General features: G+C 36.6%; 1 pseudogene; it reads left to right on the top strand.

The window, feature by feature from the left end:
* The first annotated feature begins 466 nt into the window (after window positions 1–466).
* Window positions 467–890, top strand: LOC106145547 (eukaryotic translation initiation factor 1A, X-chromosomal-like; annotated as a pseudogene).
* Window positions 891–12,213: the final 11,323 nt, after the last annotated feature.

The following is a 12,213-nucleotide window of genomic DNA, read 5'->3' on the forward strand; positions in this document are numbered from 1 at the left end:
ATTACTGTACATAGGATAATTATTTGAGAATCTTCTTTTCCTTTTTGATGGCCAGTGCTTTTTAAAGCTACTTGGTTTGGGGGCTTAATAAATAATGATACAAATAATGAAGTAATGAACATAATAGAATTCAGCCCCCACTCTGAAAATTTCCATGGCTGGATTACAGTAACTGCTCTAAAATATGAAGTCATAGCCACATACCTTGCAAATTTTCCTTTTAAAGAGTAAACATGGCAAAGGCCATTTGCTGCTGGCGAGCTCGGGTGAGGGCGGAGCTGGGTAGAGCCCAGACCCTTGGAAGAACTCTGCAGACTCTCTGGTTCCACAACTTGGCCTCCAGGAGCCTGTGTGTTCCTGGGTGCTCTCTGTGTGGCCTGTCATTCTGCTCTGAGGAGTGCCCTGCACTGCCCCCCCCATGCAATAGGAGGGAAATCGGAGATTTTGGGAGTCCACCTTCACTGCCATGCCCAAGAATAAAGGTGAAGGAGGTGAAAACAGGCAGAGGAAGGAATAAGAATGGGTCTGAAGAAAGAGTTGGTGTTCAAAAGGGCGGGCAAGAGTGTGCTCAGGGAATCAGAATGATGGGAAATGGACCATTAGAAGCAATGAATTTCAATGGTGTGAAGAGGTTTGTCACATCAGAGGAAAATTGAGAAAAAAGGTGTGGAGAAATACACCAGACATTATATTGGTTGTTCTCTAAGACAACCAGAATAACAAATCTGATGTAATTTTAAAATACAAAGCAAATTGAAGCTAGAAGTTGAGGTTTACTGACAGCTTCTGGAGCAGCCTAAAATCAATGAGCCTGATACATATGGTCCTGGAGATGATGAATTCAGTTTGATGACATTGGAGTTGATGATGAAGACTTTTATGGTATCTAAATTGAACTCAACACTTTATATTCTATTTTTTTAAACATTGTCCTGCAGTTTGGATTTTGACCATAGCCCTCAAAGAAGATTAAATTTTCATTAGCATGATTATACTTTGTTAAGGCAGACTGTGATTTGTTTCTAAGGTATTTGTTTCCTTAAAAAATGATAATGCTGAATAACCTTAGTGAAATATTAAGCCTACTTTGTGCTATCGAAACAATGGAGCTTACAGATAGATGAGCACATCTATTCAGAAAAAAAAAAAAAAAAAAACACCAACCACTACCTTTCCTACTTTGAACACTTGCAGTATGTAAATGGATGTTTTGAATAAAAAGGAATAAATATGCAATCCTGATACAACCACAGCTTCAAAATTCCTAGAGTAACTGAGTGTTCTATTGAAAGTGTCCTGGGCAAAGTGCCCCAAGTGAACTCTACACTGGGCATCTCTAGTCTCTGGAACATCTAGGCCAATCTCCCCTTCTGTCTTGCTGTGGTCCAAAACTGTTTTTAAAAGCTAAAATAAATGTTTTTGGTGAAAGAACAAACCCACCAATTACTCCAAGTGTTGTATCTGACTGGTTATCATTTGACATTCATTATACATGCTACGTAAGGAAAGGGTAGTCAGGTTCGGATTAATTACAGTTCCACACAATTAAACATTAGATGGCCACCAAAACAGCTAAGGAAGAAAGGAAACACATTACAAGTATTTCTTCCACTGGAAGTTTCTTCTAAATATCATCTGGATTTTAGAAAATTTTTAATATTATAGCAAAAACAAAACATGATAAATGTGTTGAATCTTCAGACACATTCAATAATTTCTATAAAACATATTTCCAAAAAGAGTCAAAAGAAACATAAGCTTCTGATCTATTCTTCTAAAATGCCTTTCAACCAGCTATTTGTTATACTTTTATGATTAATCTTATAAGTAAGCAAAATAGTATCTTGCTTTTTATTTGCACATCTTTATTAGAAAACTATATTTTTAAGTTATGTTTATTGTGTATCTGTAGAAATTTTTTTAAAATAGAATTTGCCTGTCTTTGGTCCAAATTTTTATTTATTTATTTATTTGTCTTTTTCTTGTACATCTGGAACAGTGACTCTCAAACTTTCTGATCTCATGAATCTTTTATATATTCCTAAAATTATTGAGAATATGAAAGACATTTTGTTTATGTGCATTTTATTGCTATTTTTCACATTAGCAATAAAAACTGAGAAAATTTTAAAATACAAGAAATTATAAGTACACATTCAATTCATGGCCAGAGAGAAGGCATGATCACAATCGAGCCTCTGGTAACCTGTACTGTGCACTCATGTGAGAATGATAGTAACAACTTCCTCTCCTTCCCCTAGTGGTTCACAGGAGTGACAGTAGTGGCTTGGAGAGGTGGCAATGGGGAGAATCAGGAGCTGTACACAGGCACAGGTCAGAGGGCCCAGGGATCTAGAATGTAAGAAATAAGTGGCCTTGGGAGTTATGCAGGAGTGGATCACTGGGTGATGACTAAGGACACAGCAGAGTGAGAGGTGAGTTATGGAGGTACAGATCAGTCAGCTGAATGAATAACAATGTGGAATGATGGGGCTGGAAGCTGAGGAACATGGAGGCACAGGCTAGCAGGCATGACAGCTGAGGACAGAGGGTAGTGGGGAGCCATGGGAGACATTGGCATGGATGAAGATGCAGGTTGGGATGGAGATAGAAAGTTGGTGTGAGGCCACAGTAATTGGTAGGTTGGCTAGATTTCTCAGTGATAGAAATAATACTTTAAAACTAGCAAAGGTCTGGCTGCAGACAAACACCTGTAATCACCGTGTCTCTGGAGGCTGAGGAAGGAGGATCCCAAGTTCAAAGCCAGCCTCTACAAAAGTGAGGTGCCTCTGTCTCTAAGTAAAATACAAAATAGGGCTGGTAATGTGGCTCAGTGGTCTAGTGTTCCTGAGTTCAAGCCCTAGTACCAAAAGATAATTTTAGCTGTTCAAGAAATTTCTTTGTCAGAATTTTGGCAGATAGGAGATAAATCATTTCTGTGCTTATTCCTGTGTATTGCCTGAAGTATAGCAATACAATGAAAATGATAACAGGTTAAAATGATAACCAAAGTGCAATGGGAAAAAAAGGCATTTTTAGACACTTCTTCTTTTATTAATAAAAAAATCAAAGAGATACTAATTAAAACACCAAGTGAAAAACAAATATGTATAGCACTTGTCATTAGCAATCAGAAGAACTAAAATTCAGAGGTCAAATGTAACATCTGGAATATTAACTTTTATAGTAGCAAGTATAAAAATGTATATACTTCATTGCCAAAATTCAAAAACTCCTAACTGAACTCTAAATAGAAAATGCCAAAGGAAGATAAATCACTGTGTATGTCTAGGGCTTGTGAAATATATGCTTATTAATATAGTCATGTTCCTAAATCTGTTACCCCTGTTGACCGGTGATGAGTTCTTGCTCCCTGATGTTGAAGAATAACACCAAACAAGCACCGCCAAGGCAAGGTCAGAGTAAAAATTAGAAATTTATTAAAGGACAGAAGAAAAGACTTCTCCCAGAGGAAGAAGGGGACCCAAGAGGTGGAATCCGTGGAAGTGCGGTGTTTCCCCTTTTTATAGTTTTGGTGATGGAATGTAGGTTGGAGGGCCTGAGGGGTTGGACACAAGTGGGCCAAAGTAGTCTGAGCAGGAAGGACTTCATTATCACTTCCTTGTGATGGGCTATCTTCAAATCTGCTGGGGGCTACTCATTAATACTTCTTCCAGGTAGACTTTGGCCTAGGGCCTCTTTGGGACTTCATTAACATTCCATGAGTTGTCCTGTGTTTTCCCTGAGTCATTCCCAGTATGGCCTCCATTTTAGATTTCACTCGGTATTAGACCCGATTTACCTAACTACACTAACTACCTAACTTTAAATCTGGCTTCATTCCCCCCTCTAATTTCGGAACTCCTTACTGCTGTAAAAAAAGGGGGCGAAGAAGATCTTTCTGGCTTCTTCAGGCTGACAAAAGGGGCGATGTTGGGGCAAGCAGTTTGGAGTCCCCTTTAAAAATATTGGGTCTATCGAGTGGTCCATGCTAAAAGTCCAATTGAGAAGTAATAGGCTGGAGGGCCATTTGAGTGATGGGTGGTCTATAAGAGAAACAAGAATTTATTAGTACTGGAACCATATTGATGTAGCAATAAATGCCATAGCACAGGAATAAGCCAATAAGTATGATACCAAAGACAAAGACTAAAAATGTTTTCTACCAGGAAGTACCAAGAACCAGAAGCTAAGATATTGTTTCCATGACAAAGTTGCTGAGGACACGGCTTCTATCTGAGCATGTAAATCTTTAAGGATATTTGTCACATTGCCAGAAATGTCAAGGATGTAAACACAACATTTAACTTTTAGGATTACAGTTATCCTTCCCTTAAGATATAGTTTAATAATTTAATATCATCTGATCTTGCAAAGTCCTTTTACTAGTATTACCTCTGTGTCTAATAGAAATCTTTAATTCTGTTACTTATGGCTGGATAACCATACTAGCAAACACCAAGCCTACCTGTGTAGGTTAGAATTAAATGCCTTAAAAACTACTCTGGCAGCTCCTTTTGATAGTTATCAGGCATTCCTGTCTGAGAATCTCTTTTGCAGCCTCCAGTTTACTTATTGTTGGAGGTTACATTTAACTATTATTATAATTTAAAATATCCAGGAATAGCTATGGTTTGACTTCGACCGTCTTTGCTAAGTGTTTAAGATGAAGCAAGTCAAACTGACTTTGTTTTCATTTATTGTTAACAGTCAGCTGAGTTCTCTGGGACTCCTCGGGAACTTCACAGCAGCTTCTCAGTTCTGCTAGTGCCATTTGTGCTAGTATGGGTCCAGGCCTTGCTTGACCATGTGGCTTCCCTCAGAAGCATCAGGGATGTCTCCCTTATCTGATGACCCTCCTCTTCACAGCAAATGCACTGATTGGCTTTCTGTCCTCCACTGGTCTCATTAATCTCCCTGCTTGGGAAGTTATGTGGCCTAGAGTTGCAGAGCCCTTGGAGAAGTCCCCTATCCCCTGATTCAGACTGACTCAGAGGGCAAGAGCCAAATATTGGTTTCTTGGCCCTTTTAATTTAACTTTAATTTTAAAACTTAATTTTAAACATCTAGCCAATAAGTTTCAACAGCCTTATACTAAGTATTGGGCTTTAGTACCTATCTCTCTATCCTGTAGGTGATAACTCCTTATCTCAAGTTAACCCAGGTTGTGAGTTCTTAAAGCAGTACCTCTGCAAAATATTAACAGGCAATCTTTAAGCCATTTATAAGAAAACTACAAGATAAAATTATCAAGAGTAAAAACATTTAGTTCATATAATAGCTACCTTGAATTCTGGCAGAGTTATACATTATAATCCCCTGTTTGAGGTCCTGGCAATTGTGACAAAAACCAACTTTTGGACACAACCTTAAATGCACTGAAATCTGGCCTACTTCTTTCATAGTCACTTTCACATGAGATGGGACATAGAGCCTCATCTCAAGTAAGGCCGGGCTCATCATAAGTCTTAAATTCTGAAGCTGATCTTTGCTTTTTAGACATCATTTTACAAAGCCTACATAAATTGTTGCTCAAATTTACATGAATATTGGCTAACACAATATAATATCACACCTAAAACATGAATTAAAGAAAAGCTGAAAGCTTTTAACTTTTTGTAGAAAAGTAGCAAAGTACTTTTGTGTTTTGCAATAAAACCTTTACATAGATTAGGCTCTCTTTAACTTAAAATTACATTTAAATTGTACCTCAGTGTAAGGTTAACATGAAACTTTTACATAACTTATTGATAATAAGTACAGTTATAGAACACAAATGATATATAAACTTTCAACATGTTTTTCTTTTAAGCCTAAAATTATCATACAATTTTAGAATACCAGCTTGATATAATGCTCTTTTTATAGCTTCTACCTTACAGACTTGTATACCTAGAAGATATGAACACATTAATGGCACCAATTACATTGATGCTTTTATATTAACCAAGTTTAGCTTTTAAAAAAATAACAGCACAATTCTCAAAAACAACAGCACTTGTTTAACCAGCTGTTTGATTTTTTTAAGATTACTTTGCTCAAAAACTTACATCAACTTGCACAGACCTTCTTTATCACTTACTTAAACCCTCTTAATTACTCAATTACATAGACTTTCTTATCCAGAAACACATTTTCCCTCTATTAAATCCATATCTAGAACCTTCTAGTTTCTCTTTCATCTGTTAACCTCCTTCTGTTCACATCTTTAAAAAATAATTGTAAACCTTTGAATCTGAGCAGATTATTTAATAGACATCAACGTTTTATTAGGGCCTTTTTTGAACACCTAGAAAAACTTATAAGCTTAATTTTAAAGACATCTTTACTTTCATCTGTTTACCCAATTTAAATTGAACCATTTGAATCACGTGAATCAAAGATATTTGGATCCATTTTTAAATTTTTCATGAGCGCTCCTCATCTGTCAATTGTCATATCACTGCAGGATATATGGACATATACACATACAGACATACTGACATACAACACGTAACACAAGTGTAACACATAACACAATGGTGAAGGCCTTGCAGCTTTCTCAGGTGAAATCTCATTGCAATGTTAAAAAAACTCCAGTTGATCAAAAATAGAACTTATCAGAAAAACATTAACTTGTCTGTAGGAACAAAATCATGAGCTCAAAAAAAAAATACAGAATCTAAGAAAATAAGCAAAAGTCCTAAAAAGTTCACCAGCCAGTAATTAGTAAATGCCATACAATTTACTCTTTGGTTTAATCTAGTTTGAGTTCAGGTAAAAGACACCTTTACTCTTTTTTTTTTCTATTGGCCCTGAGCTCCAAGCTGCTTCTGTTTGCATATCAGTGTAAGCCCTGGCTTAGGTCTGGAAGGACCTGGAAAACTGGAATTCTGAGCAGAAAATTTATGCCTAAGGCATTTTAACCATAAGTCACAATTTTCAGATTTGGAAGTAGAAATAAGATACAATTTACAAAATTTCATCTTTATATCTTCCTACACTAGAAAAACTTGCTCACACAAAACTGAAAATAGGATCTTTCTTGATAATATAAAAGCCACCATCAGAAGAAGTTTCTTCAGGATCATTAAGTTACTTTCTTTGTTCTGAAGTTCCTAAAGTAGTATTAAGTTACATTAAATCACCTGAAAAAAATCCACACACTACCATGTATATCTAAAATTAAGCTTTGAAAATTCCCAAGACTGTTGCTTATTAATGTCATTTCAATAAGCCAGACCAATGTTTTAATTCAACACTTTTTCCTAAATCTTACACACTGAGAGAAACAGATACCAAATCATAATTCACTATCCTTGCCCAAATCAATGCGCTGTATACCTAGTGAAATCTCTTTAGGCTACCCAGTTCAAAAATTGATGAAAAAAATAAAACTGAATGATTGGGAGTTACTGGCCAACTTGGAAGTAGAGTTCTTTTAATTTTCTATCCTAAGTATTTAAGTTCTCTTGCATGAACTATCTGAAATCACAAACTAAACAATTACCTAACACTAACTTTTAATTGCAAGATTATGCAATGCTTCAAACTCATTTAGATACCAGATGTTACGATGAAACATCTTTTAGACACACATTTAGCCTAGATTATCCCCAAGAAACAATCTATAATAACCTTTAAAACAGAGCAGATAAAATAATCTCTCCAGGTTTTGAACTTCCATTTAATTATGACTCTTATCAGTGGCACCTTAGATTTCCCCATGAGTGGACCAGATGTTCTCACATAGGGGCAATTATAGGTGTGACTGACTTTACTGCATTTAGGTGGAGTAATCCTTACAGTGCAGGGAAAGAATGAGGAAATTTCCCCAAAGTGAAAGTGGCTTTGGCAATTGTTGGGAATTCCTCAGTTTCCCTTTCACTTGCAAGATTAGCTCCTTTGGATAGATCCAATCCCAGGCAATCTGGCATATCTCCTAGTAGAGTCAGTTTTTATCTGCCTTAGGTCTTGAAGGGGGAAGGGTGTATGTACTTTGCTCGGCCCAAATTTTCTCTTGATTCTTTTTCCTCACTGAATCCAAGATTTTTTCTCTTCATGGCAGATATCATAGCTAAGTCTACTTTACACTGTTGGCATAATTTAGGATTTTCCCTTAGAGCAAAAATATCTGAACATACAGCACCTCACACCATTTCCTTTTTTGTAAATTTTATCAAACTGTAAAAAGATATTTTCCTCTGGTGGCCGGGTTTCTTCATCAGAGAGTTTGTATATAGGCCAGGCCAAGAAAATGAGACGCTTGTTCTTGAGCGTCTGAGGTTCAAATTTATCCCAATTTTTCAATATGCAGGTAAGTGGCGTACCTGACCTATTAGAGAGTGAGGCTCCCATCTGAGTGAGGAGAGAAAAAAAAAAAACAGAACTCAGGTGCCCGCGCTGGAGAAAACTGTTGATCTCCCTAATACTTGAGCCTCCTAAACAGTCCAGAAAATCCGTCTCTCACCTGGCTTTGCCAAGGGGTTTATGGTCCCCTTTAGCAAATTGCTAGGGTCTCAGTTTGCCCTATGCCAGAGACCCTGGGAGGATTCAGACTTAAGGGCCTTACTGCTTTCCTCCCGACCACTAAATACCCATTGCAAAAGAGAATCCTGTGCTCTTTTGTTGTTGTCTTTGCTCTGTAGACTACCAGATTACTGGAGGAGTTGATTCTAAAAATGCTTCTCTTAGCAGCTTAAGGAACACAGCTCATTTTAAACATTGGGCGGTAAAACAGACTATTGAAAGTTACCTATGCACCTTAGAGAACCTGGGCAGATTTTACTAATTATCCCATGCCTTTTTCTCAGTCCTACAACCTGAATTGCTAATGTTTCTGACCAGCAAATGAAGGAAAGCATCCAGGAGGAATGGATGTGGGGTTGGGAGTGTTGCATGGCCCATACAGAGGCAAATGTGATTGGGGCTTTCCCTCAGTGCCATTCATCTACTGATAACCCTAGATACCCCTGAGGGCTGTCGGGAGAGGGCTCAAGAGAAAGGAACCTTTGGAAACGTCTGAGAATAGCCCAGACTGGGATTCTGCAGTTGTTCCAAACTCCTTCCTCCACCTCCACGCATCTGAGGCAGATCGGGATTCAAGACAGCAAAACCCAAAATGCCTGTTCTGTACCAAACAGGTGATTGAGAGCTGCCTAGGCCGAGAAACCTCTCACCTGAGTCTTGTAGAGTGGTGGCTGCACTAATTGCGTTTAAGTAGCTGATGGGTGCCCACCTTACCCTCCAGAAAGAAAGAGAGAAAGATGCGCCTCAAACAGACATGGGGTGCGTAGAGAGGCACTTACCTTGGTGTAGAATATCTTGGTATGGGACCTCCAATATGTTACCGCTGTTGACCGGTAACGGATTCTTGCTCCCAGATGTTGAAGAATAACACCAAAGAAGCACCGCTGAGGCAAGGTCAGAGTAGAAATTAGAAATTTATTAAAGGACAGAAGAAAAGACTTCTCCCAGAGGAAGAAGGAGACCCAAGAGGTGGGATCCGTGGAAGTGTGGTTGTTTCCCCTTTTTATAGTTTTGGTGATGGAATGTAGGTTGGAGGGCCTAAGGGGTGGGACACAGGTGGGCCAAAGAAGTAGTCTGAGCAGAAAGGACTTCATTATCACTTCTTTGTGATGGGCTATCTTCAAATCTGCTGGGGGCTATTCATTAATACTTCTTCCAGGTGGGCTTTGGCCTAGGGCCTCTTTGGGACTTCATTAACATTTCATGAATTGTCCTGTGTTTTCCCTGAGTCATTCCCAGCATGGCCTCCATTTTAGATTTCACTCGGTATTAGACCCGATTTACCTAACTACACTAACTACCTAACTTTAAATCTGGCTTCAAATCAAGGAATGAAGTTTACATACAAATAAATGGCCACTACAGCTTATAACAAGCCCTCAATTTTAGTTCATTACATCTACCACATAGTCCTGTGACCATTAGACACCTTATCCATTCTAACTGTGCCTCAGAGCAGTCAGGGTACCACAGTATCCCCTTTTAGAAGCACAGCTGCAAAAGTGTTCAGACATGCCTTCAGATCTCTGCAGCACACTTGCTGGGTGACTTTGGGAAAGTTATTAAATTCCTTTAAGTCTGTTTTCTCACTTAAAATAGAAATAATACTTACTTCATAGGCATTTTGAGAGGATGAATTAGAGTAGACTGTATGCTAGGAAAGATAAATTTTATCATTTAAACCATTTTAAAGTTACAGTCCTGTAGTATTAAGTACAGTCACATTGTTGTGCATTAATTACCAAGGATGTTTTAAAAGTACTCAAGACTAAGGGCCTAGGAACTGCTCAGTGAATGGCTGCTAAAGTAATGCTAATTAGTCCTATGTCATTTAATCTTGGATTTGTATAAATTATTAAGCCTTAAAGATAAATCATTATTTCTGCTGAATGGCTCCTATTATAAAAAAAAAATCTGGTTTCAAATGTTAAGCTATGAACTAAATTTCTAGCTTTCAAATTCTTCATTCAAGTGAGTGACCTAAACATAAAAATTTTAGAAGTCAGCACTTCTAAAGGCCAATTATGGTTCTAAGAATATTACAGGTATAATTCTTCTAGGAGGCATATATTCAGCAACATTCACATTTTACAGCTGAGTGCAAAGAGATTAAGAAATTTACCAAAGTCTCTCAGTTCATAAATGACATGGCCAGGAATGGCATTCAAACAACTGAGTTCTAGAAAATGTGCTCTTTAACCATTCTGCCATCTTGCCTCTGGGCATGTAATACCACCCACAGGAATGATTAGAAAAAAATGTCAGATATTAGGGTTGAATTAGCCTTTGAGATTTTCAGAAGCTTTAATATCCATTCTTTCATTGTCCTAGAGCCCCTCAAGAGCAATTACTCCCACTTCACAGATGGAAAACAGAAAAATTAAGTAATTTGTTCAAGGTCAGCAGAAACTTGTGGGAGAGACCTGGATCTCAGCTTGTCTACTTGTTAGCTGTGTGATTCTTTAACTTCCCTCAGTCAACTGTGAAACAAATACTAATAACATCTCTTTAAGAAGCAAAGAAGTATGTGTAAAGTACATAGCATAGAGTTTAGTATTAAAAGTGCTCAAAAAATGTTAATCCTTTGTTTTCCTTATTTGATTGCAAGGGTTTTAAGGTAGAATAATTCTACAATTATTAGAATGTGTAAGAGAATTTAGCAGATAGTTTAATATAAAAAAACAATATAAAATTTAATCAAATTTCTATACATAATTAAAAAATTAAAAATATTTTTATAATAGTATGAAATTTTGAAATATCTAAAAATAAACTTCACAATGTAAAGAATCTTTCAGGAAAAAAAAATATTATTGTAAAGCAGTGAAATCTAAAGAAATTAATCAAAAGATTTTTTATTGTAATGGTATTATTTCACCCTATATTGGTTTATAAATTCAATACAATATTAAAAAAATTGCCCAAAATGTCCTGAAAAAAAATTTAAAAGAATTGTAATGCAAAATAAGTAAATAAACAAATAAATAATTAAAAAATAATACAAAAAAATCACAATTCTAAAAAAGGTTTTATAGTTCTATTCTACAAAATGTAAAGAATAAGGCTGATTGAGAAACTCTGGTAGAAGAGCAAAGTAAAAGGATACGGCTCTACCATATTATAAAAGCTGGAAAAACATCTTATTCACACAGAAATATACTACAACAGTACAGAAAAGAAAAGCCAAAAATCATGTTCACAAATGCTTGATATATCACAGATGGCACAGCAGATCAGTATATAAAGCAATTTTTTTAGGTGGGAGGAAATACTGGGGACTGAACTGAGTTACATTCCCAGGCCTTTTTTTTTTTTTTGAAACAAGATCTAACTAAATGGCTCACCTTGAACTTACAAATATCCTGCCTCAGCCTTGAAAGTCACTGCACCACCACACCTGACCAAAGGTGTTCTTTTCAGTAAATGCTGCTAGAGAAAATGGTTATCTGTACAAAGCAAACATAAAATGGACCTCTACTTCCACTAATCAAAAATTGACACTAAGTTGAATAAGATCAAAAAAGCACAAACCATAAACAAAAAGTATTGATAAATTTTAGCATGTTAAAATCTTCATTCAAAGAACAATCTTTTTTTAAAAAAAAGAAAAAACACAAGTTAGAAGATATTTGAAACCCATATAAAACAAAAAAAAGAAGTAAAACAACAAATGCATGGAAAATACCTGTAAATTAAAGAGAAAAA

Source organism: Ictidomys tridecemlineatus, chromosome 2 (genome assembly GCF_052094955.1).
Source record: "Ictidomys tridecemlineatus isolate mIctTri1 chromosome 2, mIctTri1.hap1, whole genome shotgun sequence".
NCBI lineage: Eukaryota > Metazoa > Chordata > Mammalia > Rodentia > Sciuridae > Ictidomys > Ictidomys tridecemlineatus.